This window comes from Thunnus thynnus, chromosome 17, assembly GCF_963924715.1.
Source record: "Thunnus thynnus chromosome 17, fThuThy2.1, whole genome shotgun sequence".
Taxonomy (NCBI): Eukaryota; Metazoa; Chordata; class Actinopteri; order Scombriformes; family Scombridae; genus Thunnus; species Thunnus thynnus.
This window is the reverse complement of record NC_089533.1, coordinates 9,566,091-9,589,859: the sequence shown is the minus strand read 5'-3', so window position 1 is coordinate 9,589,859 and position 23,769 is coordinate 9,566,091. Positions and strand designations below refer to the sequence as shown.

The window sequence follows — 23,769 nt, the reverse complement described above, 5'->3', positions numbered from 1 at the left end:
ATTAAGGCAATTAGATCCACCTGTTCTCTGTTGTCCCCTGTGTCCCCGATGTTCTAAACTCATCTACACTGAGTGATCAGGGGCTAAAGGCAAAACACTGCCTGACTGAACAACAGACTAGTTTTTAATGTGAACCCTTTGAAGACTCAAAAAAAGTCCTCAAAATTAAACAAAAAAATACTTAGCTGGTGGGTGCTCTCCAGAACAACACGTATAGCCTAATGGCGTCTTCAGACAGAACGTGAAGCATCATTTATACGAGTTTGACTGTTGGAGTATTTTTGTTAATTAGCCTCAAATAGCCAAAATAGCAACTCAGATAGCAACGTCAACGGGGTCTGTGGGAGTATCTACGTGTGTTTGTGTTCAGCTCAGCCTCTGACTGAACTCAGAACTCACCAGAGACTCCACTTCTTTCTGTTATTTCCCTCCAGTCTCTGTCCTTTTTCCTCATCTATACATCTATGAAGCAGATTCATAAAACCCCAGGATATGAGCAAATATTTCGCTCAAGCTGAAACATGTTCAAGTCGTGTACGAGGTCGAAAAAACTCAACATTGACTGTTGGTAGGAAACAGGAAAGGGTTAAACTAACATTTTTTGTTGATCCAACTATCCACCCTGACCACCTATTCTGTGGATTTTTTTGTTCCAGTACACCGTCACATTACTTCCTCCTTTGCTCCCAGTGGGCAAGAGTCCTAATTTCTACTGCTGCTGTAACGTAATCATATGCTGTTTTTGGCATTTCCTGAAATGATTGATGCTCTCGTTTTTCATGGGGGGACAATCTCTCCCCAGTCCTCCTGAATTATGCCTTCTTAATTTCCTCCCTGTTCTTCAGGTCATTCTAGTGTGGAAAGACTACTTGAGCGAGTGGGTCAGGTATTCAGTTGTAGTGGGGTATTTTCACTGAGAGCATGCCAGGATCACATTATTGTGAAGTGGGATAGACAGTTTAAGAGAAAGAAAAACCAAAAGCAGTGTTTCATTCATTTTTTCCCTGAAAACAAACAACCAGTTTTCAAAGAAATTTGCAAAGGATATTCATTGTCCCCAGAGGACAACTCCTAACATTTTCAGTGAACCAATGACCTTTTCTCTAGAAATGTACTAGACACAAGTTGCCTCATAATGCAACATGCAGAAGTTCAAACACACTTTCATCATTACACATTTAGTGTTTTAGACTTGTTTTTAAGATCATTGTGTTTTGGGTGGTCAAACAGAAGATCTTGTGTAAACCATATAACAACTTCCCAAATCGCAGCCTTAATGTATATACCATAATAAAATTAGATAGTTGAAAGTCATATAATTTTACAGCAAGAATCAATAAAAAAGCAATCTGAAAGTCTCTCACTGTACCCACTCATGCAGCATCATCCACAGAAGGTGAGAAATGAGCACCTCAACAGCTGCCACCTCTACTCCTACAGTACCACTGCACTCTGCTCAATTCTGAGCACAAATGTAGTCTGTGTGCATATTAATACTTTATCACACTCCTCCATAGTAGCTGCACTTGCACTCAGGACAGCAAACCATCAGTCTCAAGTTTAATAAAAAAAATAATAATTTAATTATTAATTTGTACGGCAATTTTCATTCATAGTGAAACTCAAACTGCTACAGTATTAATAACATATAACACACAACATAAAGAAAAGAGTAATACAAGTTAAGATGAAAAAGCCTTCCTGAACAGAAAGTTCTTTGGGCTTTTTTTTTTTTTTAAAAGAAACTAGGGTCTGTGCTGGCTCTTCCACAAGTGTGGTGCAGCAGAACAGAAGGCTCGATCCCCCATGGTGCGGAGCTTAGTACTGGGGTCCCGGAGGAGCAAGTTGCTGGCAGATCTGAGGGTGCGCGTGGAGGTTTGTGGTATGATCAGTTTCTGTAGGTAGGGAGGCGCATGTCCATTGATGGATTTGTATGTGAGTAACAGGACTTTGTAGTCAATCCTGAAAGAGACAGGGAGCCAGTGCAATGAAAACAGAATTGGTATTATATGTTTGTGTTTTCACAGTCTCATCAGGATTCTGACAGAGCTGTTCTGAATGTACTGGAGCTTCTGGATGCTCCTGGCAGGGATCCCTGTGAAGAGCACATTGCAGTAGTCCAGTCTAGAGAAGATAAAGGAATGGACAAGTTTCTCTGCATCTGACAGGGTTAGAGAGGGGTGGAGTTTAGAGTTGTTTTTGAGATGGTAGAAAGAGGTTTTGCATAGATGTCTTATATGGTAATCAAACACCAGCTGAGGGTCAAACCTAACAACCAGATTAGTGACTGAGGAGGAAGGTGGTCAAGGATGTGGATCAAAGATGTCAAAGGTGAGATGAGGTATGAAGGATGACTGAATCAGGTGTAGAGTGCCAATAAGGAAAGCTTCTGTTTTGCTGCTGTTTAACTGGAGGAAATTTGTGCTTGTGCTCATGCAGGCCTTTATCTCCTGAAGACAGGTGCTGAGGTGTGACACGTCTGTAGACATGCTTGGGGCAATTTTGATGTACAGCTGGGTATCATCAGCATAACAATGCAAGTTTGCAAATGTTCCAATGACTTGCTTTGACTGGAGGCACTTAAATATTTTCCAGTGACTAATCTGTCTGTTCAGTTAAATCTACTGTAATTACTTTGCACTGGGCTATTTGAAAAAATTCAGATGTACTACCAAATACAAAATACCGAGTCAAACACTGGCTTCTTGTGCAACATGTCAAAATAAAAAAACCCAGTACATATTGTTATATTCAGAAGCTATACTGTACTTCTGTTCGTTTATCTGCAACTTTACTTTATGTACAGGAGCTCAGAGGACCCTATCGTTTTCCCATATTCATTAAAATTTCAAACTGTTGCCTTAACTAGCACAATCCACAATCATTTTATATAACACGCCATTTGTTCCGAACATGCCTTGAATGCTACAATCAACACAGTATTATCAAGAGCAGAAAGTAGGTCCTGCAGATCATTACGTGTCTCCAGCTAAGTTATCTTCTCCTCTACCTAAGGGCTTATTTGAAATAAGGCACAAGAGAAATAATGGAAAAAAAGTGAAAAAGGTCCCTATTAAATGGATAATTAGCCAGGTAAGGTGAAGGTCTAACTTCAAGGTCAAAATTAGTTTCTACCTGCTGTTTGTTTGTTGCAGTAAAATGCATTAATAAAAAGCAGTAACATCAGATTTAATTGTTATATTAATGTGTATTGATTCACTGCGTGTTATAAACATAAATATTCATTGTTAGGGTAGAAAAGAACATTACCCTTGCTAGATCTTACCCAATATGAGACTTGAAAACAACAGACATATGCTTATTAGTAAAGCAAATGAATAGCAGTGGATAAATTGTCAGGAGTCATTAGAGTCACTGTGTTTTCTCTATAGAGAACACCTGCTACAACATGTAACATCATGAGGGATACTTGTTCTACCACTTAAGTTGTGAAAAATAAACAGAAGCGATACTTATTGAGAATGTTTCAGTGATCTGTACTATTATCTCTCAATGTTTTAACTTTGACTTTGTAAAAATATATCATCCTTGATGTGTTTATTTAGAGATCCCCTCCAGACATGTATTAAAATGTATAAAAATAATTGTGCTTTTAACAATAATTTGTGTCTGATACATTTTTTCCACTAAAAAAGTATAACAACCACATTAAAATCCTTAAAATGGCATATATTTCATGTCTAAAGTTTGCTGGACACAAGGTGTCCTAATTTACTGAAAAGTCCATTCTCAGTGTGAAATGTGCACTGGAGGCTTCAAGTTTCCACATCACACTTGTGTAAGATGCATACTGGTCCACAATTGGCTCCAAACTAGTTGTGATGTCACAGAGAAACTTTCCACTTTCAGCAGATGAATGTGAAAACAGCCTTCCAGTGTCAAAGTCTACACATACATCATTCTGCACAGTGAAACTCAAACATCCAACTGAGGGAACAAGAAGAAAAAGGGAGACTTTAATTATTTTGCAGTAATTAATTTTAGCAGCCTAATGTTATACTGAAAAGAAAGACAAAGTTTCTATTGATATTCAGTAACATCTTATTGTTTTAAAAGCTGTAACAAATGTGAAATAAAGTAAAAAATTAACAGATTAAAAACTATTACAGGCCAAACTTCACTGTTGTAGTCAGGATCACAGGAATCCACGACCTACTATGTACACAGTGGGCAAAAAGGATGGAAACACTCTTCACACATTGCCAGTCTGTGACAGAGCTAACAAAGACAAATACTTCACCTTCAGATCTGCGAGCAAGAAGATGGATTAGTCACCAACTCTGACTTGCAGGTCTAAGAGGAAACCAAGACAAACATGAACAGAATGCATAAACCTCACAGGAACTTTCATGGACTGTCTTGTGTGCAACACACTTCAAAATCACATTTCTAACACTTTAAACCTCAACTGTTATTACTGGGAGTAATTAGCACAGGGAATAGTGGTGTCACAATACAAGTTCTTACTCTGACTTACAATAATATCTAATATCTAAAACCATTAAGAAGAGTCACAGATCATTCGCTGTGCTGCATTTTAACAAGATACACCAGAGTGCATTCATGACTTCAATAACAACGACTGAAATAACCAAGCAATATACTGGCAGCACTAATTAACAACAATGACACTGAGAGCTGGGACTTCTGCTAATATGATGTGCAGTTATTGACGAGATCCTTCTCATTAATGTCACCTGTCTCCAAAACAGAACCACAGAAAACTCATTTTAATTCTTTGTTCAGGTCATTGTGTCAGTCACTAAGGAGCTTTGACTCTGTCAGATTTGTCACCTTTGTCAGCTCAGTGAACAGAATAGTTTCATATTTTGCCTCCTGGCAACTGTCTTTAAAAAGGTGTAGATGGACTGCAGTTCAGAATGTGGTGAATATCGGGAGCTCTTGCAATGTTTCCAGCTTCTGTATCTTGTGAAATTTGACTGCAGCAAGCAAATGCCAGGAGTTACACTGTCATTAATTCAATCCTTTTTGTTCTTGCACATGAAACTATTAAATGCATTTTCATCCTCAAGTTGAGCACAGTGCACCTGCATACATTAAAATACCAAAACTGACATCATGTTCATATTTGCAGACTGTAACCAACTTGTGAAAAATATAACTTTCCTAAATGTTTCAAATACAGCGTGAAGGAACCAGGAGATATTAGGTAAATACATCTCAGATTAACGCCTCTGGCGCAGCACTGAATAGAACTAAAAATGTCTTCAGTGGATGGAAAGCCATTTATATCCTCTGAGACGAGCAAAAAACTCAGTCACACTGGTATTATCCTTATGGGGTCGCACCGATTTTAGACCTAATACATTTTTTTTACACTTTCATACTGCTGCCACAATGAATACTCAATTCTGAATGTCTCGAGGGGTGTTGATTAATTTCAGATAACGGTATATAGCTTTGATGGAGTGGTCTTATCACTTTTCCATATTAATGCACTACCATGATGTAAGCATGCTGTGCAGAGCCATCCGGCTGATGCACAGTCCTATGGACCACTATGTGTGAATCAAGAAAATAATTATGTGTCTTATACTAAGATGGAATTACACAATTTACTCAGGTTGCATTATCTACATATATATACACTATAACTTCTGCCTTTTTCTATTACAGTACATCTATTGTAGCAACTTTTTTAACGTTAAAAGTTGAGAGGTATTCATTACAATACCAATACTGCAGATACTCTTAAGTAAATTAGAGTAATTTTGAGTCATTTGCATTACTGCATTCTGCATTTACATAACAGAATATTGTAAAATATAAAGTATGTTTTTGTCTTGAGTCTTGACATCTTTCGGCTTAGGATGTAACCTGAATGCTTCCTATAACCCTAGTGATTTCCAGTGTATAAATTTATACTCTGTGTGTAATGACTCGCCAGTCTGATGTGCAAAGATGTGCCCAAAATGTACTTTTATTGCTAGAGCCCTGTACTGTGCCATAAACTTATTCACACTGGGTCTCATATGTACTAGTAGCAGTTGTGTATGATAATTGAAAGGACACTGCTTCTTCAACATATTCTGCAATTCTTATTTTACCACATCTGTTTTGTGCAGTTTATGCTTGTCATTCTGTCTGCGTCTGTGCAGGAGTATCACCATTAAATTCATCACCTGCCAAATTGGCTTGTAACCTGATGACACTACTTGCCTCGATTAATTTTTAACTATATTTGGAGGGTGGACAGGTGCTAATTTCAAGCCCTGCTGGGCACCTATAAACACAGTCTCATTGCTTCAAAACAAACACACAGAGACCAAGGGATATCATCGTAATTGTTTTGTCCTCTATTGTTTACAGTCATGATGTAATACTGGAAATGGCTGACATTTTTTAAAGCTTCTACTAGGGCAAGATGACTGCTTGGCTGCAAACTCTCCTAATGTCTCCCAAAATTTTTAGATATCTCCCTCAACAAGCTATATCCTCACCATTTTCTGACTTAACTGCCAAATAATTCCTTTTGTAGATTTGATCTAAAACATCACATAAAACTTATTTAAACCTTTCCTCTAGCAGACATGGTAACATCATCCACATAGAATATATGCGATCATCAATATGATGAATAAAATATGATGAAGAATCTAATATCAAATTGAACTGAGAAAACCTATTAGTGAAATAATCTATATTAATGTGTCTTTGTAGTACTTCCTCAAATATCTAAAACATTCAGATAAATTATCTTTCTAAGTAGTAAAAGTAATGTTAGAGATAATATATTTTTCTTTAATGGTTACAGCCTAAAAGTTGTACAGCAGAAGGATTTCTTATGAAAAGCTTAAGCGATCAAAAGCATGTGTGAATCCCAATAGATATGAAAGTCTTTTCATCGCAAATGAGAATGCAATTAAATGAAAATGTATCACTTCATTTGGCTCTGATCTAGAGGGGGTTCATATGCAGCTTCTCATGTATCATCATGTCAGCATGTTGCATGACAAGATGGTCAAAGTACTTATGACATTACAATGTAAGGCCATTAAAAACAAAAAAAAGCATATTTCTAGCAACAGGGAGCATGTCCACCCACTCTCTAAAAACTGTTCTTTCTCGTGAGGGATTACCCTACAAGTGTCAGTGTCTTAGACAGATGTTTCCAAGCAAATAAAACTATAAAGGCTATTTTTTAAAGCATAGGAATTATATTTTTTGATTGAAGATTTTAAAGATTCACACTCATTATTCAACTGTCTGAACCAGTTGAGGCTGAGGACTGTTTCCACTTGTCTTTTTACAGACTCTCTGATTTGTTCCTCACTTTTTGCTTTGCGGTCACTTCCTACATCCCTTGATCTCTTGCACCATAATCTAACACCCACCATGATAAGAGGCAGGGATATTGAGTTGGTGGATATATGGGAGCAGTGGTGTCTGGGCTGTGAACAGGACTTGCTTTAAGACAAATACCCGAGCAGATTTGTGATAAGGTACAGCAGTGTTTATTTTTCCCTGTGCAAGATAAACTGCTTAAGCATGTGTGTTAAAATGATGACCTTGCCTCAGTGAATCTGTTTTAACATTTTGTTGTGAAGTCTGGCTTGACAGCTTGAGCTTAAGGAATAAAAACTGACTGGGGAGTGAAATTCACAAGATTGCACATGGAAAGTAACATCTTGCTTTTTATAATGAGTAGTGTTCATTTTATAGAAGCTTAAACACCATATACATGCAGTGGCAAAGGTGAAAAGCAAGCCATGACGTTGATACATCACCATTAAAAAATGTGTATTAAATTGGAGAATAAAAAGCAGAGCAATCTCAATTGTTGACACAGACTGGTGACTCCACCAACTAATTCTGCTCACTGAGATGACAGCTTGAGTGGCACAGCTTACTGTTAATGTCAACTCAAGTGCTGTATACCTGACTGACTGGATGGGAGGATTGACAATCATGACCTGCCAACAAAAAGGTGTAAAATATGACAATAAAATTCAATATTCAACCTAATTTTGTCTTTTTACCCTTCGATCAAAAGTTTAAATACTGATCTGGACCCTTAAAAATGCACCTCTTGCCAAATTTAAGAATAAAATATTAGAAAATCAGAGCTTCTATATTGTTTTTTCTACAGCCTTAAATAAGATGGTCTTAAAAGTTGTGCAATATGGCTTGAAGCATAATAATAAATGGTTTTATTATTTAGCCTAGACTGTCCTAATAGTGTATTTTTGTTTCTCACCTTCTATTCACACCTTTAAAATGTTTGTCATATTCCCCGAATGTCCCAAATGCAAATTCTACAATAAATAAGGAGGCAGGAAGCTACAGGCTAGAGAAGGAAACAAATTTGAATCCCAACATTGCCTGGTAAAAAAAAAACAGAGTGAGATAGGCTCTCCACTTCCTCGGTGACTACTGTCAAAGTGCCCTTGAGCACTTTGTATTAACATCCCTAACTGCTCCAGTGGAGCTGGAGAAAGAGCATGCAGGCTCAGTCAGCTCACGCTTTATACAATACAGTAAAAAACTGAATTTCTAAAAAGTAAAACTGATACAAACTGATAAAAAGCACAAAAATAAATTCAATGACACAAATGATCACACTAGCGAGTCAACGTGCATAATTGTTTATTTTGGTCGTTCAGTGTGATATTTTGCTCCCTTTTTGTAAAAAATAACCTTTTTTAACATCCATCTGTGGCTTTGAGATAGTATTTCTTCTATCTGGTTTGATTTGTTTCATCACACAACAGGGACTTTATGTTGAAAGACACTCAACCGGAATATTAGAGTTTAAAAGTAGGAGGAAAAAAGTATTACTCGTGTGCATCGTATCTAAATGGAAACAATGATTTTACAACCTGATTCAACACACCTCCGTTGAAAATTGTTGATTTTGCTAGTGACTTTTGGATGAAAGTAGACCTATACGTCTTCTGTGACGGCAGGAGTTTTCACAGTTGTCCATGTCCCTGACTGCAGAATAAGTCTTTAAAATAAGAAAAAGCACTTCATGGGAAAAGCAAAAATTGAGATGTAAAAAAAACCCAAAAAAAGTCAAACATGCATTTTTTCACACATTTTGGCATGCAATGATGGGCAGCAGAACAATACACCCAGGGCCACAAGGTAACACAACAGAAAAGACATGTTTCATTTCCTGGGACCTTTAAGCCTTCTGAGTTACACAGGAGTCATTTCAAATCTGCCAATACAATTATGTTTACTATCTGAACACTCACATTGCATTTAACTACAATGTCTCTCAGGAAATTACCACTCTGGGTTGTTTCAACATCACACAGCTGGCCCACTTTTTTGTGCAATGACCTTTTCAGCCCTCACGAAAACCATTTATATTATATTCCCTCAAGCACAGTGGCATTAATTCATGCTGAAACTCTATTCTAAGCTCTGGATTTGAACTCGGTTGCACTCGTTGTAGCCCATCTCACCTCTGCTGGTTTTCACTCTCAACAACAGATCAACTGAGTGACTGAAGCCTGAAGCCCATTTAGTTCACTGGGCTTCTTGCAGCAGCTGAATGGGATGAGGCGGGGCGAGGCGGCCACCGGAGCGGCTCTCCTCCAACACCTGTATTCTCTACAGATTGGAACTTGTCGCTCTGACAAAATGCCAAGTGTCAACGTTCATGAAAGCTGAAGTGCATCGGTTCCTACATACTCGATATCACGATTCTAATAAGCCTCATGAACTTTAGGCGTAGACTTCTTCTAATTATTTGAACACCAAACAGTAAAGACCAGTAAGGCTGCATTCATTTACCACTCTCAAGAAGATTAATGGGTTCAGCCATGATGGTGCACACCACCTACCTCAGTCAGGAAACAAAGCAGCAAAATAGCAGCAAATAACATCAGTATGCAACTGTGACGCAACTCTTCAAAATCTCTCCAGCCCTCTTTGAACAGATTGCATCTGCAGATGAAGGTCTGTAAAGTCATTTCTAACACAGGACATCTGCAATGTTAATGACCAATTCACATGAGAAAACAGATCTCTAATCAGTCTTTGAAATTACAGAGATGGGAGTGTCTACTCCATTTACAGAGGTCTATTTTCACACTGTCATGACACCAATATAGTTCAACAGGTAGAGTCAAAGCATAATAAACAATAATATCATAATATGCTGCACTTATGCGTTATGTATACAAACTGTACTGTAGCCTCCTGACAACTTAATTGAAGATTATTCATTTTCACATCACATATGATCACAGTTTAACAGCTAACATTAAAGGGCTGGAAATGACCTATAATACTAATTTCCAGCTCTATATTTTAATCTAGGACTCCACTAGAGTAGCTGTGCATGATTTATAGTTCAAAAAACTCCTTCTTATACTGGCCCTTAATGCAGCCCCTCAGTTCAGCCTCTGTCTATTAAAAGGCAGTCTTAGCTCCTGTCTCTTTAAGGCCCCCCTCCCAATGAGCCCACTCTGTTCTGACTAGCCAGCCCTCCAAAGCCTGCCGAGGGGCAGCCGTATCAGAGCCCAACATTTCCTGCTTTACTGCTTCATATTAAAATCTTTTAAGTGACTAAATAATGGGAAACTTTTATTGTGAAGAATTAACAGAAAAAAGAAAAGTGTTCCTCACAGAATTAGCAGAGCTTTGTTAGCGGTGCTAAAAACTGACTGACACAACAAAATATGGAAATATTTGGAGCTCTTTGTTCGGCGGATCAGTTAGAAATAATGCAGAAATACTACAAGCAGAAACAGCCACAGTGATGATGATGTTTGATGAAGAGCTGCAGATGACCAGCACGCCTCCGACAGGTAATCAACTTATTTTACTTTGCCATGCTGTGTAATGGAAAAACACTCACAGTGTGCCAGCTTGACTCGAGTCGTGGCTCGGTGTGACTACCCCGAAAACAACGGAAAAATGCCATAATGTTAGCGGAGTGGAGCAGTGAACTCGCACGCTGTGTGAGGAGCAGATGCGTTCAGAGCAGTCTGAAGCTGGTGCTTTTTGCTCACAGGGATCACTTCTACATACATTTACCTCATTATTTGACACTTTGGCCACATTTATATGAACATTAACTGACATTGTAACACTATATATATATATGACTGGATATAAGGAAAAGCATAATAGGTCCCCTTTAATGGATAGGTTCACAATTTTACAAGTCTGTCATAAAACAATAGTCAGATGTCCAAATGATCATTGACACATTTTTCTCACTGTAATTATTCCTCCTGTTCATATCGGCCATTAAGGGATCCCTTCATAATGCATTTTTAATGTCATTGATGGGGGACAAAGTCCACAGCCCTCCTTCAGTGCAAAAATGTATTTAAAAGTTTATTTGAAGATAATATGAGGCTTCAGACATCTGAGTTAGTCAAAAAAAAGTGGATAGCTTCCATAGTTACAGTCTTTTTAGTTAAAAAAATCCTTTGTGTTTACTTGGACAGTGTTTCCTGTTCAGCTACAGTAGAATTATAGTAACAAAAAGAGGGAATCTGGCAGTAGAATGACTGTAATTTTGAAAGATATTGTCTTGATCTGACTAATTTGCATGGCTAAAATGTCATATTAGCGTAAAAAAAAACAACTCACACATTTATATGAGTGAATACATTTTTGCACACAAGGAGAGCTGTGGATTTTGTCCCCCATCACATCACATTGAAAGTGCATTATAAAGGGATCTGTTAATGGCAAGTATGAACATGACAGATTTGACATATTGTTTACCAATCATTTAAAATACATGCAATCAAGATATGTTCAACATATGGTTTTTATAACTGTTTTTACAATGAACTTTTCTGGATGAAATGGAAAACAAATCGAAAAGTTAGCATTGCATTATACTGTACCTCTGCTACTTCTTGTGAGTGTGACGCTCATCTTGGGCTTGTTGTGTGGTGTGAACAGCATCCCAAGCACAAAGTCATTTATTCTGAACTGTCCGCAGCAAGCAGGATTTAAACCGAGTCTAACCTTGGCTTTAGCAGCATACAAACTCATTCCCACTTGGGATGTTTTACAGTGAACATGCTCTGCACTGCAGAATCCTGCAGAAAACCCTTTAAATCCAATGTGACAAATGAAATAAGGAACATCACAATGGTTCAAAGATGGTCAACTGTTAAAAGGATTTCAGATCACTCGACAATAAAGAACACGATGATAAGATGCCATGGTCTAATAATTTTTATTCAGCACTGACATGCACAGAATGAAGGTTCTGCTCTAAATATCATCTGCCCCCATTTATATGTACAAGTACCTGTCCATCAAGATGAATATGTGCCAGCTGCTTTCTGAGCTTTGTTAAACACACACCAAGCAGCTCATTTACTTTGTCATTTTCGTCCACGCTCAGCTGGCTACTTTCAAAGCAAGGGCACTCTGTGTGTGTTTTAAGTTTGTAGGCCAGTAGCTCTATTAGTGAGTCTGTCAGCAGCCATATTTCAGTATCCGTATGTGTTCCCACCCCTCTGCTCCCAATAACAAACACCATAAAGTGTCAACTGAATTATGAGCCCCGGTTTCTGCCTACTCATTTTGATAATAGATTTTGAGATAAATCACAGAGCTTTGTTTGGTGAGTAATGCTGGGCTGACAGGATAACGGAGGACAAATCTCCCATACTGTAACCTCTATATCATGTAACGCACTAACAAGAAGCTGCTGGGTGTTTCTCACAACAACATTTTACACCAGAGACCATGGATTGAATTTTTCCACTGTTTCCAAATCCATGGGTGTTAGGGATGGAACAGAGAGATCGGCAGTATCTCAGCTAAGTACTGCAAAACATTAATACAAAGCAGGCAGGGCTCTTTCCTGCCTTGGTAAATGGACCCTGTTTAAATTGCTGGAAGCCCACAACTCTGCAATGACAGTTTTGCATTGTTCATTCTCCAATTAATAACTTCAACGTGAAAGGTTTGCAAGCAGTGCTCATTGATTCTGTGTTATTAAAACTCCCAGTGCTACCCACTAAGTCTCCCAGCTCTCGCCTGTAGACTGCTAAACAGGAACCCCCCCACCCTACTGTCTGCTCTTCTAATTTGGGCTGTTTGCTATCGATATTGATTACTTCTTGATATTTCCTTCAGCTGGCCTATCTGTGAAAATCTCCACTGTAAGTCATCGTTCACCCACATGTCAATCGCTGTAGAACAGGAGAGCACCACTCTGTCTTAATAAAAGCAGATTAACCGAGAAGTTGAACAGTTTGCTTCTGTTTCAGATATAAAGGGCTGTGTTGAGGAAGTGAGAAACCAGCTTGTTGAAGAAATTCTGCAGAGTAACTACGGCAAATAAAATAAAACTATGATTACAGTCAGGCCCTGTCCTAGCTATAGGCAATCTAGGCAACTGCCTAGGGCACCATCTAATGGGGGGCGCCGATATCAGATGCACTTTCGCCCTTCGTGGCTCCTGCCCAGAACATGGATATGTTTTGGTTTTAAATTATGTTATATGAAAGGTTTTGAATGAAATCTTAAATTTAAAAGAATCTACACATTTTGTGGCTGTATATGTAGAAAAAAATAGGAAGAGAATGAGAAACATACAAGCTGTGTATATGCATATCATAGCAAGTGTAGAGCATATAATTTTAAAGTCTGTGTAAAGGAAAATCAGAGATTTCTTTTTAAACACATTATACATGTTAGAAAATAATTGCTGAAAACATGTGAAAAGACTGTGAACTATGTAGTGATGAATTTTGGACTTAGAGTCTTAAACTGTTTTTCACCATTTCTTTTTGGCAGGCCTGAAATGATGGCTTGATGATGTAAAGGGGTTACTAGCATGACCCTTCCCCCACTATATAAACATTAGAGTACACATACTCATAGTTACTGTTTTTACACCGGGAAGTTTTACAAACTTTCATCGGAGACAACTGGGGCTCCGGGTGCCAGCCGCCGCCCACGGCTTCAGTTTCAGCACCAGCTGGGAGGTCCCTGGCCAGAGGGAGAGCATTTGTCGGGCAGCACTTCACCAAAATGCACGGCGTGAGAGGCTTTTGCTTCAAGGGTGACGGCCACAATGAAGCCACCAAGGACGTTTGAGTAACATTAAGTGCACTGAACTCCATTGAAAAAAATGACCATTTTTACAAAACGATGATTGGTGATGGATCGCTTGTTAACTAGTTATTAAGTTACATTGTTAATGAAACAAGTTCACATTTACCTACAAAATATGTTCTGAATTAAACAGTGGCTCCTATCATTACTTTATTTCTAAAATATCATCTATGCAGCTTGCCTTACACCTACAAACAAGGCCAATTTAATCTGTGTATTTTATATTTTTATACTAACGTTGTTAGCCCCGAGGCTGTTCAGTTGGGCTGTGCTTTCAGTGCTTTGAGCGCATCAGAGCAGAGAATTCTGCTTATTTTTCTACAATTTTGAAACCTAATTTTATATACTTGGCAATTTTTTTTTATCTTACAAATTTGGCTGGGAGGTTAATTACACATTTTTCTGTGGTGTGACAAACTCAGAACACATATTCATTATTGCTTTATACAGACTTTAAGAGGTTTAACTTAATATGAACTGTAAACAACTATTAGTATTTATGTCTGCACCAGCCGTGTAGCTTGTATTTGGAGATTATATGATTATGTAATGTAATTAAATTCATCTACAGTAACACTCTCTTTCCTAACTCAGACATTGTGTCTTGCTATGAAGCTCTCTGTGTTCTTAACACCTACAGAACTATAAATAATCTCTCTCAAACCAGCATGCTGTAGATCTACTGTACCTAAAACTCAAGATGGAGAGACAGTCAGAAAACCTAAAAGGTTATTCTGACTAAATAATGACTAAATTATATGATGCAGCAGGGCATCATACTGACCATTATAAGATCCCTTCCTAATGCATTCTCTATGCAAGTGATGGAGGACAAAATCCACAATCCTTAATTCATGCAAAAATATATTCAAAAGTTTATCTGAAGTTAATATGAGGCTTCAGTAGTCTGAGTTAGACGAATCAAATAGATACCTTCCAAATTCATACTAAATTCCCTCTTTTCCCTGGACAGTGTTTTCCTGCTCAGCTGCAGTGGAGGGACAGTAACATAAAGAGGGACTTTGGAACTAAAAAGACAGTAACAGTGGATGATATCCACCTGATTTGGCTCATTTGAGCAGCTGAAGCTTCAATTTTAAATAAAAAGAAGACAGTGAATTCATTTCTAGGGATCTTATAGTGGTCAGTATTAAAAGAAGGAATGACTACAGTGGGCAAAACCTGTTTCAATGTTCATATGAACACATGACTATTGTTTTAAGACAGACTTGGAAAAATTAAGAATCCTTCATCCTTCAAGGCCAAATTCAGATTTAGGTGCCACAGCCACTAAAATTCAATAAAAATACAGTAGACAGCTGATGGGAATGGAACCGCACCAGTCTGCATCTGATATAGTATCATTGTGTGCAAGCTAAAGAGAAGGATATGTCACTATGCAGTAATAATAGAGCGCAATTTTCACTTTTCACTTCACCTGATTACATTCAAATTATCTATCAGACATCAGCATAGGTTCTGAAAACATTTTATAGATGCATGGCTCAGGAATTAAACACGGCTTTATTAGGCATCAAGACCTTGAAGTATGTGCAATCATGATTCTCGAAAGCAGTTATTAGAACAATTTAGTCTGATGAGCTATTAACACGTCAATGGAGATGATTGCTGAGATGCACATTTCCTCACCACTTGCTGCATTTGATTATCACTGACAGAGAGGCGGAAACACCATCCTAAACTTCAAATCAAAATCTTAATTTAAAAACTTTCAAACAGGTACACTGTGCATGACGACTCAATACAGCTTAGACACTTTTGTCCAAAAAGTTTTCATTATTTGAGTAGGAGTTTACTGTTTTCTTTCATGAGGGGAGGTAGAACAAAGTTTTCATATCAATTGTGGATGGGTTTTTCTGCCAGTGATGGAAATGGCTGTAAAATTGAATGAGTCCATTTTCTACACTTCCTATCTTATTGCAGCAGCTGAGTGATGGAGCTTCATGCATGAACAAGGTTGATTAAAAAGGGGGGAGTTGCATTCAAAGGAAGAGTATGATGACTAATGTGGGGAGACGTGGAATATTTGTACAATTTCAGATTAAAACCGAGCATCCCCTACTATCAAGAGATGATCCTGAACAGAAAGACAATTTGGATGACAGAAGCAGTGGGCCCTGGGTCACTGGAAACAGGGTCCAAGATAAAACAAAAAAAAAAAAGCTGTGCACAGCAAATTACTCCTTAAAAGCACCCTTGTCTTCTCTGTGATGTACAGGAGGAGAGGACATCAGAGTGATGTTCAGAACTCAGAGGGGACTGGGGTGGTGATAATATTAGATGTGAGAGCTCTCCATTCTCAGACATGATAGGTAATGGCATTTCTACCAACCTCCCATCACTAATATGTATAGCTCTCCCTCTTACCTATTCCATTACATCGCACTCATAGCCTCCGTCAAGCAGGCCTTTGGGTTTTATGGCTTTTATACAATAGTCAGCATCAGATTTATGCTGACAGAAAAGCAGTAAACATGAAATAAATAAAAAAAAAACATGAAGAATCAGGAAAAGTTCCTGCAGAAGTAGAAATAAGAAATTAGCTACTGTAAACACCATTATTAAAATATGTACACTGAAAGAATGTTTAATGATGTGAAAGTGTTATCACGGAGAGGTCATGGATTTATATGATACTGCAGCAGACAACAGTTTATTAGACGTTGTAGTCAATTATTGTGACAATTATAAAACATACATAATATTTTGGCATTAAACTGTTTTTGAACCACAGATTAATTAAGATTTGCTAGTTTGCACAACATGAATCAAGTGTATTTTACTCTTAAAAATGGTAAAACTGTATTGTATTTAAATGATGTACAAATTGGACCTGTACTTCGAACAAAAGCATGATCTACATATCTGCAGACGCTCGTAAAAAATCTGTGAACACATCTCTAATTCTGACACAAAACGATACGATCAAAGCTTTACACTCTGCACAATCTGCATTATTTTTAAGTCATCAGCATGTTAAGAAACAAGATGCAAGCAGCTCTGAGGGGGGTGTGGGGGGGTGGAGGTGATGATGATGGCGGTGGACTTGTCTAAGAAATGGACCGCTGGGTCATCGATCTACCACAACACACCGCTCCCGCTCCATTTACAGAACCAATCACATCCCCTGCTGATTGATGTGCAGATAATTGAGCTGTCGCTGGGGTTTTCATGTTTCTCTTCTAGCTTGCTCAAGACTTTAGGAATTGTATTGTATTTTACTTTAACACCATTTACAACAAAGGACATCCTGATGTGTATTTATGTCAATATTCTGCCAGACTGCTGTCAGAGAGACAGAGAGATGCTAACTCCTGCACTGGGCATATTAGAGCACTAGCCTGTCCAGGCTAATTAACCTCAGGGGCTGCTACCCTGCAGGGTCAGCCGGTGTGGCAGCTGCTCCATCCTGACATCACACAGTCACAGGCTCTTCTCTGGCTCTCTCTTACTATCAGACTTAACTCACTACTTCACAGCTGTGATCTAATTCTCGTGTTGTGTTCACAAGCTGTAAAGAGTACTTTTTTTAAGGATGTGATGTATACATTTTATAGACACACTGTAAAGATTTCCAATCAGATTATTGGTGATTCTAAAAATAAAATAATAATAATTTTCAATATTAACAACTCCAAACCTTTCCAGTATAACTTGTTTACTGGGGGAACATATTCACAATTTCTAACTGGGGCGGTACTGTGTGAATGACTTTATTGTGTCAGTAGGTGAATAATTCCTGATTATTACATTATATCGTCATAAATGTTTTCTTAAAACTAGTGGGCAGCCTTCAAACTGGTGATGAAATTTACTTTTTATTTGGCAATGCAACTTTTGATGAACTATTCAACATTCAACTTTGTATTTTCTTCTTTTAGTTAGCAATGTGAGTTGTTTCACTTTAACATTAGTCCACTTTAAAGTGGACATATCATGCTTTTTGTGATTTTCTGTTATTTTTACACTGTTAATGCTGTTGATGTTGGATGTCTATGTTAAACATGGTCAAAGGTCCAATACTTGAGGCGAATGTGTGTGAAAATGCATGCAAGTCAAAATCCCAGGCTCCAACCTGCTCTGAACTTGTGTTCTTTTCAGTCTGAAAAGCAGGAAGATTGTTCGCACATGCCCACAAATGGACGTTCATTCTGTGGCTTTTGTTGCTAAGGTCCACAAGTTTGCGTTGGCTCAAACATATATGGATGTACTGTATTTGAGAAGTTTCCATTTTGAGTAAAGAACGAGAAAAATAAGTGAAATCCTTCTACTATTGTTTGTTTATGTAGCCTCCCGAGTGGCCGGAAGTTTGCCGAGGGGAAGTTTCTGAGAGCATGCTCATCGGGAGCAAGGCCTTAAAGAGACAGGAGCTAAAACAGTCTGAATCGAGGGGTTGCATAAAGGATAAGTACACTATAAATAAGAAGTGTTTTGAACTGTAAATCATGCAAAGATAAACCAAAAGAGCCCCAGAATATAAACATAGACCTGGAGATGTGCATATGTCTCCTGTAGCTGATAGGAGTCACAGAGGTGTAGCTTACCCAGTTTTGCATCAGCTATGTATAGTCAGACGGCCCTCCTAACAATATTGTTTGGAGGTTTGTTGAAGTAACATGCTCTTACTTTTTTCCACTTTAACTATTTGGCTCACATTCTCCCTGTTCTTTTCATCTTTTAGCACCAACTGCTGCTTTGCTATGGGTTTTTTATATCCATTGATCACCTTTAGCTTCTCCTTGGTTTTAAGAGTTTTTACTGTTTTTGCTGACGTTGTGTTTTATGTGCAGACCCAGCCATCTGTAAAACCTGCTTCTTTTCCTTTTGTTCTCAAGACAGAGTTCATCCAGGAGGGACCGATCATGGTGACCAGTCTACTTCTTTCACTGAATGCATAAGTGTGTAGTGGGCTGTATTTGTCCCGTATACTCTAAACTTGAGTTTGTGTGTGTGTGTTTCATCAGTACTGCATTGTCCTTTAGTTTTGTGGGCTTCCAACCTCTTAATTTTCCCCCGACTTCACTAGGCTGCATCCCCAGCCTGGCTCAGAACTACTTTTATGTTGTTTTTTGAGGTTCTCGGTACATTGTAGAGTTGTACAACTCCTATTATTAACTAACCAATATTTAGTGGCACTGTGTTTAAATGGGTTCTTTTCTACCCAATTGACTCCTCTTGTGATTTTCTGGCCCTAGTGAATAAAGTGTCTTTTGTATCTGTGGAGACCTGGTTTTTGCTGCTTCTTTATCACATTTTAGTGTTTGTTTTCGTGTTAAAGGTCTTTGTGCTGAAAAATCTAATGCTGTTGATCTCACCAAGGCTGAGTTATACTTGCAAAGAAAACATGAGAAAAGCTTCAAAACAAAATGAAACCAAGAGACTCCAACAAAGAAAACAGGGAATCAGAATGTTTCTTAGGCCTTGTTCTCATCTGGCATTAAAATGCATTTTGGGTGATCCGATCACAAGTGGACACAGTTAAAGTGTGAAACAACAGAAGAAGAAGCTACAGCAACAGGCAAAATGGATTATCGTGGATGGAGTACACACAAAACACACTGTCTGATTTCCATTTGGCCCGAAGAGTTTTGATTTTGCCCATGCACCAAGGTCTTTGCAAACTTCTTTTTTTAATTTCTGGCAGACTAGGGACGGGAAGTGCATTGCTGCCTCCCGCCAGTTAAAAACAACAATGCATTTGGTCTTTGCAAAAGGAAATTATGTACGTGTTTATTTCCATATAGAGGAGGGAACTGAAATCTGATCACAAGTGGTCACTCGAGATTCATGTGGAGACGCATTCTAATGCCAGGTGTGAAATGACGTACTTAGAGCTGTCCACTTGTGATTAGATCACCCAAGACACATGTTAATGCCAGGTGTGAACATGGCCTTATTTATGCATTGTACTGGTGACAACTAGGCCAGATGGCAATTTACAAGTGTATGGGGCAATTTTTCGCAGCTAGAATTTACATGAGCACTGTCACAATTATGATGAAAATGGATTTTCTCTGTGGTCTGAGCAGTGCCACTTTGCAGAGCACATTAGGCCATAAGAACCTCCTATGGTGTCTTTCGGTCTGTGAATGGCCGAGCAGCAGGTTAACACCGTCCACATGGAAAAGGCTGTTGCCAGAGTATTAATAATTAAAGAGGCTCTGCGTCTCTGTTCTTGCACCGTTCCCTCTCGTGATGGCCATAAGCGAGTTGATTATCCTTTTCAGCGTCGACTCGGCAAGATTATCATCTGCTGCCAGCTGATACAGCGGCCATCACATAAAAGCTTGCTTTCCAGCAAACTGCATCATTGCTCCCAGGCAATGGCAGCTTCATCAGAAAACTCAGCCATGCACCGTGATAGCTGATGATAATGCCTCCACACAGCAGGCTAGAGAAAGACTGCTTTCTCTCTTTCCTTCTCTCTCTCTCTCTCTCACAACAATGTAGCAGTGGGCTTAAATATCAGTGTCATTATTTTCATTAACATATTATGAATAATACATACATGCCTGAGGTGGCTTCGATCGACAAATTATTTGCCAATATGACTGTTGAATGTCTTTATAATGTTGTATATGAAGGCAATAAACTGGACATTTGGAAAGGCTTTCCATGAGGGAAAGTATAGGCCTTAAATCTTTCCTCAACCAGACTGTCCATGTTCAAGCCCTAGCATTGGCAAGTCTAGGCTTCTGCAGTGTCTTTATGCAAGGCTTTAATCCCTGTTAGATGCAGGATTTCTATAGGGATGGTGATCATGACCCCAGATCTCTAAAGGGGCAAAACAAAGAGAATATTTTCTCAAGATTGACAACAAAAGACATATCTTTTACCACTGGATGCTTGCAGATCGGGTATCAAATGAAGTGACAATGAGCAGTGGTGAAATTGAGACTGGGTCAAACAATGGGGGTCATTTGGTAAAGAGTCCGTTCAGATGTGGAGATGAGGGAAGTTCTATAGGTCACTGAGGTTGAACAGTGGTAGGTGGGGGCTAAAGTTAGACAGCAAAGCACCAGGAAACTCTAGGATAGAGTGCATAGAATACAAAGTTGATGGTATTTGTCTTCTTTAAAGGGCACAAATATATTAAAAGCTATTAAATAAGAGTTTAAGAGAAACTAATTGTGCCGTTTTATCAACAACAGTTTAAAGGGGACTGAGTTAAAGGTTAAATGGACCGGAGTTGTGGACTGACTGACAATGTCATCCCTAGAACCATGGTGGTTTAAAACTTAAGTCTTCCAAGTCGGAGGTGAGCTACACATTTTCACAAAACTTGTGAAAAACTTCTTGCCCCAAACTAGTGAAAAGGGGTATCTGAGAGAATATGTGAAATAGGCTCATTTACATCACATCTGATTGACAAAGATTGTCAATCAAAAATATCATTATTAAGCTAATTAGAGGGGAGATTTGGTTAAAATCCTAAAAACACTGGAAGTTACGAGCTGGAGATTTCATTCCCCTGCAAGTGTCATAAACAGTTTAAGACAAGAGAACTCCACATGTTTCTGATGCAGGCAGACAGCAGGCAATCTGCACAGGAGAAAGAATGAATGACCAATAATGAGTGAGGCCATTCTGGTGCTGATAGCTCAGCTTAATTTGCTGCTCAAAAACGTCCTCTAAGTCCTCCAAATGAAATGCCAAAATGCATTGGTAGTCTGTGCACTCCAGAACGAAACAGGCTATACATCAAGTGTTTTCTGATCTGATGCCTCTACCGGCAGGATGACATCGTGTCTGTGCCTTCCAAAACCGTTACAAATTACTGTTGAAAAATAAGTAACGTGTGGTTAGGTTTAGGGAAAGGTGGCAGTTTGGATTAAAGTTACAGTGTTTCTCCTATATTCATTTTTGCATTGGTGCACGGCAAAAGTATGAGCCCCACTGCTAAAATTTCATATGATCATTAACATCAAGGGGCTACTAATGATTTTCACTCACACACTGTGCGAGCACGATAACACCCTACGTTACCGTGGAATTTGTTTCGAGTCATCCTTCCTCTCTTCGTTCTTTAAAGGACATCTACGTGAAAGGTATTGTTACAAGAGTAGCGTAGCTTCGTTAAGGAATAGGGCAGAGTGTAACGTGTGTGTGTGTGTAGCGAGTGGCAGAGCGGAACAGAGGAAAAGGTTAGCAGTAAGTTGTCAGTACGGTTAATAGATGCTGCAACTTCTTCACGACCAAGAAAAGGCCCTGAAGTTAGGGACAATGCGTTAGCCTCACCTGACCAGGCTCACAAAAGGTGGACTGACCTTCGAGGTGGACCAGCTATTCTTATTTTAGTGTCAGTTTCAGCTGCTCTTAATCTTCGGTCACTTGAGTATAAATATATGTGGTTTTGGAGCACTTATAAACAACTGATCCTGTTATTTTTCTTGGGAAGATATCCTTCAAAAACCATATTAAAATATACATGGGGGTTATTTGGTAAAGAGTCTGTTCAGATGCAGAGATGAGGGACATATACATATAACACGAATGCTATTATAGATTGAATTATAGATTTGAGTTATAGATATGAATTCTGGTGACAGACCTACTTTGGTGGTCTGTGTTCTCAGAGATACTGTGAGACCATGTGAGGACAGACATGATCTGCTAGATGAAGAGATAACATGTCATGTTGTTGTTGAGCTGTAATACTATGTAGGAGCTGAGAGCGTCCTTTGGGAAGAATGATATGGCTGCACATTCCTATTCGTGCCAGATGTCCCTGAAGGGGGGCAGCTAACCCCTTTCATCTGTGTGCTTGGCTTACCCGTTATTCATGAAGCATGTGAGGCTTCTTACAACTGGGGCCTTTACTCTTTATATGGCCCTTTAATTTGAATGCCTGACCTCCCACAGCTGACAGAGATGTGGACACGAAAAATGGTGGTGCTTACAGGGAGGCATGGATGGGAATGATTTTGACATTTGTTCAGGTGTTGTCCCATTTCAGCATGGATCAGTGTCCACCACACATCAATTTCACGTGAGTTAGATACAAAAGCAAACACGGCCAGAGGGGCTACAGCTGCCTGGTGCTCGAATCTTTTGGAGCAAGACCTCTGGAGATCACAGTCCAGAGCACAAACATACAACATACGCTTAGCAGCTACACCTCATCTCTTCACTGTGCAGCCTCTGCTGCTCCAACAGGTTTATGGTCAAGCAATATATGGCGTATGATATATTTCCAACAGCGGCAGAGGCATGTGCAGAAGTTTTTTGCTCCAACAGAACCAATATTCTTTGAATCCTCTGTGGTGCACTCAAACTAAGACCAACTATGAGGGCGCCTCTGGGAGCTGGTACATATATGAGCCCTTACTTTTATTTCCTCACATGTAATCTAAGTTGAATAGATATGCTCAAGGCAATTAATTCAATAAATCAAAGAAAACATCTCTTTATATATTTATAAGTATTTAATAACATTATAACTCTTGGTGACATTGCATTAATTGGTTATGTATATCCTTTGTAAAGAATGACGCAGAATCATATTTACAATGGCAGAAACAACAGTGTGCTTTGGAATATGGAGTTGCTCCCTGGTTGCACATTTCGAGAGCAGAGGCTCAAAGTTACAGCTCAGAGATGTTTACTGCAACAGGCACAATAGGAGGAAGTTCCGTGAAGTGGAAAGAGATAACA

The 23,769-nt window shown here is 38.8% G+C and overlaps 1 long non-coding RNA gene across 1 annotated transcript; it reads right to left on the bottom strand.

The window, feature by feature from the left end:
* Nucleotides 1-1,897: 1,897 nt before the first annotated feature.
* On the bottom strand, nucleotides 1,898-10,510 carry LOC137168145 (uncharacterized). The gene is made up of 3 exons (XR_010924242.1): nucleotides 9,456-10,510; nucleotides 4,262-8,989; nucleotides 1,898-3,948 (listed from the first exon to the last, which is right to left on the bottom strand). It is a non-coding gene; the product is annotated as an uncharacterized lncRNA (long non-coding RNA).
* Nucleotides 10,511-23,769: the final 13,259 nt, after the last annotated feature.